At 48.1% G+C, this 4,558-nt stretch overlaps 1 pseudogene; it reads left to right on the forward strand.

The window, feature by feature from the left end:
• The first annotated feature begins 3,655 nt into the window (after positions 1–3,655).
• LOC117059119 lies at positions 3,656–4,189 on the forward strand (annotated as a pseudogene).
• The last annotated feature ends 369 nt before the right edge of the window (positions 4,190–4,558 follow it).

Raw genomic sequence — 4,558 nt, forward strand, 5'->3', positions numbered from 1 at the left:
TGTGATGATAAAATGGGGAGCAGAAGAAGAACTATGTGCGCCGCCTTCAGCCCCCTGGACGAAAGAAAGGCGGCACCCAAATGCAACTGAATAAACAAGCAAGCCTTCGGATTCGCTCCGAGGGGCGAATAATGCGCGGAGCGGCAGCGGCGACCCTTCCGAGGTGGATCCCGCCCAGAGAAAACGCCGCTTGCTTCCTAAACCAGCCCGCAAAATCTGTTGCAGCAGCAGCAGCAGCAGCCCGCAGCACCTCCTATCGATTTCCGACTCCGGCTTGTGGCAGCGAACTTTGGACTCTCCCTCGCCCTACCCCGCCGCGACTCTTCCCGAGCGACCTTTGGCGCCGAATTGGAAGTTTCCAAACAAACCCGGCGCGGCGTCGTTTCGCCGCCCCGTCGTCGTCGCAGCTGCGGGGAGCGCAGAGGGGCCTGGTCAAGGGGAAAGGAGGGTGTTAGGACCCAGTGGGAGCGGACTTCGCCTTGCAGCGTGTGCAGACAGTCCATGCGCTGAGCGAGACAGAGGGGGAATCCTGCCCGCCACCGAAGGAGGGCTTCCCCCAGGACCTGAGGAGACCCGGCTCCCTCGGCGGCAGCCCCCCTGGACCTGGACTAGGTAAAAAGAAAGCTCAGCTCTGTGTCTCTCGCTCCCCTCACATGCCAACCCTCCCCGCTAAAAGAATATATCCCTCGCTGCATTAAAGGTACAAAGAGAACGCTTTGCCATTTTTTAAAAAATGTTTTAAACCTTGCTCCCCGCCTTCCCCCCCCTTTGTCTGATATTAGCTTCCACAGCCCACAGGGCACCCCCAGTTTCCAGTCCGCAGATGCTGGCCATGCAGAGACCTCTTCCCACTTAAAAGTTGTGCACGGGAGGTGAGTAGCTGAATCTGTGACTGCTCCACTTTTGCGTCAATTCCCTCTCCTCCTCCTCCTCCTCCCTCAGCGCGCAAATTGCTCCCCTTTAAATTCAGCCATGGAATCCAGATCATCCTCTTGTTTAGTTGGGATAATGTTTTGGGGGGGATTCCCCTCCTGGGAACTCAGGTGTGTTTGGTGTTGAGAACTTTGCTTAGCACCTATAGTTTGTCCTATGGTTGGTGCTGAGGAAAACAGGTGTCCAGGCTGGTGGCGTTATGGTGGAGAGTTGACCTTAGTTAGAACTGGGTTTAAATGCTGCTAGTCCGTTCATTGTGCCTTGGGGCAGCTCATGGTCTCTCAACAGACTGGGGGTAGTAACCTCGTGCGCACGCTTGAGAGGTATGGCAAGATCGGTGTTCGAAACTCGCATTGTTCTAGACGCATTTTGCGACGTGGAATTTCGTTAGCGCAAGCAGTTTCTGAGCTCTGGGCGCAGTACTGCACCTAAAATTTCAGATTAAGACTGCAGAATGGAAGGAAAGGAGGACCTCCCCCCCCCCCCACTTCCAGCTACTCTCTGAAGACTGGAGAAGAGACCCTCTTAAGAATATTAGGGGGGTGGGCAGGGGAAGGACTAGACCGTGTGAAAAATGAACATAATATTTTAGCTACAGTTCATTCATTTTCAGCTTTGTATTCTTGCTATAAAAAAGCGTGCCTAGACATTCTGTTGTTGCTCCAATAACCCAGGTTTAAGGTGCCATTTATCTCCAAGCTTTCATATCTCAAGTTTCTAACACTGGAAAAGATGTACATTTTTAAAAAAAAATCATAGGAGTGACTAGCCTGTAGCCCTCCAGGTGCTGTTGAACTTCAGCTCCCATGAGTCCTAGCTAGCATGGCCAGGGTTGATGGGAATTGTAGTTACAACAACCGTGTCTGTAGGGTGACAGATTAGTCACCCCATTTCAGATGGGGAGCTTGAGGCCAGCGTCCCACACGGCTAGTTAGCAGCTGTTGATCAAGCTCCCATGATCAACTCCTTAGCTGCCTAGGCCTCCCTCCCTTGGGCCCCATTTGCCCTATATGTTTTAAAACAGTACCATACCATTTTAAACAGTTGTGGATCTTCTCCCGGAGAACCTTAAGGGAGCTGAGAGTGGTTAGGAGACCCCCTATTCCCCCCATGGAGCTACAATTCCCAGAGTTCCCTGGGAAGAGGGATTGGCTATTAAAGCCACTTTGGAAACTGTAGTTCTGTGAGGGGAATAACAGTCTCCTATCATCTCTCAGAACGCTTAACAAACTACAGTTCCCAATATTCTTTTTTTTTGCCGGGGGCGGGGAGAAGATCCATGACTGCTTAAAACATTATCACGCTGCTTTAAATGTGTAGTACAGATGAAGGCCTGGGTATTTTTCTTGGTAGTGTTGGAACAGATATATGGGTTCAAATCCATTTCTAATAATAGATTGCTGATGCCATTGGGCAGGTCCCCTCAGTCAGGGCCCTGCCATTAGGCAGAATGAGGTAGCTGGCTCAGGTGGCAGACGTCAATGGGGCAGCGAGCAGCACTGAGGTGTTGTAGGAATGAGCTGTTGTGCCGCACCCTGCTAAACTAGCCCGCTTCCCTTAGGGGTGGTCCTCATCGCCAGTGTTAGAAGATTCAGCTGCTAGTTCAGCTGGCTTCTGTATATAAGATATGCAGGAGGGGGACCAGTGCTGCCACCTTTACCTTTGCCTCAGGCAGCAAAATGGCTTGGCTCCAGTTACGTCATCTGCGAAATGCCCGATTAGTTATGCCCCACTCTTTGTAGGGATTATGCAAGGCGACCCAAGATAGAGGTGCTAAGCGCATTGCACAATAAAAGTGATTTGTGTAGATGACTCAGCCTCGTGAGATGGGGAGGCGAGACACACAACGTCTGCAAGAAGTGCTGACTTATACAATGGCCTGGATTGTGCTCAGTGTACTCCAATTTCCACCCACACACCCTGGCTTCATACTCTGCACACACCCCCCATACAACCCCCCCCCCAAAAAAAACTAGCACCGTCTTATTTGTCATGTTTCCCAGACAAACTCACAAATTTGTACTAGGGTCTTCCTACCAGGAAAGAAAAATCAAAACAATCCCCAGGAGCCAATAAAAGCTTCTAGGGAATTATTATTATTATTATTATTATTATTATTATTATTATTATTATTATTATTATTTATTCCACACTGGGCAGCTTTCAGCAAAATAAAAGAACACCATAGGGGTTATTCTCTGGTAGTGCTGGTTGGGGTTGATGGAAATTGTATTCCAATGCATCTAGGAACCAGGCTGCTATAGGAATAGAATTTGGGACTTTTGGAGTTCTGGGGTTAGGGAGAGGCAATAGCAAATAATATAAAGGGAAAACAAGATGGAATATGAGGGAGAGAGAGAGAGAGAGAGAGAGAGAGAGAGAGAGAGAGAGAGAAAGAAAGTGGGAGAGGCCTTATGCTAGGTGCCTTCAGCAAATAAAGTGAGATGTGTGGCTACAAGGGAGAAAGGGCCTTTTCCATGGTGGCACTTCTTCTCTGCCTTTGAAAATATCACAAAAATGTAGTAATGTGAATCCTCCTTCAATTCATATCTTGCGTTCTCTAGGAAATGTCATCTGACATTTGCAGTTTATAGCTATAAACTAAAGTCCATGATGGGCTTTCGGGGGGCGTGGGGTGGAGGGAGGTTTTTCCCACCCACGACGTTACATGACCTCCACTCCAGCTTTCCTTCCCTATGGTCACGACGCCTCTTCGCGGGCCATGAAATCTGCCTTTGTCACCTTGGGCACGACCAGCTTCGACGACCTCATCGCTGCCGTGATGGCTCCGGAGGCTCTGCTGGTTTTATAGGATCTTGGTTACAGCAGACTTGTCCTTCAAGTTGGCAGGGGCACAGTTTGCCATGTTTCAACCAGCACACCTACATTTACCCTGGAAGTGTTCAGGTTCAAGAACTCACTCTTTGAAGATGTGCAAACAGCTGATTTAGTCATAAGTCATGCCAGGTGCAGGTAGCTGCTTGGAAGTATTGGAAGCAGGGAAGCCACTACTGGTATTTGTAAATGACAAGCTTATGGGCAATCACCAGTTAGAACTGGCAAGGCAGCTGTGCAGGGACGGCCACCTCTTTTACTGCACTTGCAGGACCCTTGTGAAGACACTTTGAACATCAGACTTCTCAACCCTGAAGCCTTTTCCTCCTGGACAGCCAGAAAAAATTTGCTGCATTCTTGGACAAAGTAATTTGCATTTGAATAAATGAGCTGTAAAAGCAAGCTCACACATTTGAAACTACTCCTGTACATATAATTTCAACATACGTGTGCGCTTGCAGTGGCAAATGAAATTAAATTATGGACTGCTTTGCAGCAAAAAAACTAACTAACTAACTAAAGTCCATGATCGTAATATTTTGTAGTTTGCTATTATGTAAAATATCAAAACACAGAATGTTGGCTCCTCCCCAGAGAGGCATACCTGGTGCCTTCTTTATGATCATTCTGGTGCCAGACTTTTTTTTTTTTATTCTCCCAAGTCTTACATAACCAAACAAAACCAACTATGATTTTACTGTTTTGAACCACTGTTTATGTGCTGTGTTGCATTTTGTTTGACCATCTGGTTTTATTCTCTCTTCTCTCTCTACGCCAGCAGTGGTGTAGT

Source organism: Lacerta agilis, chromosome 14, assembly GCF_009819535.1.
Source record: "Lacerta agilis isolate rLacAgi1 chromosome 14, rLacAgi1.pri, whole genome shotgun sequence".
Taxonomy (NCBI): domain Eukaryota; kingdom Metazoa; phylum Chordata; class Lepidosauria; order Squamata; family Lacertidae; genus Lacerta; species Lacerta agilis.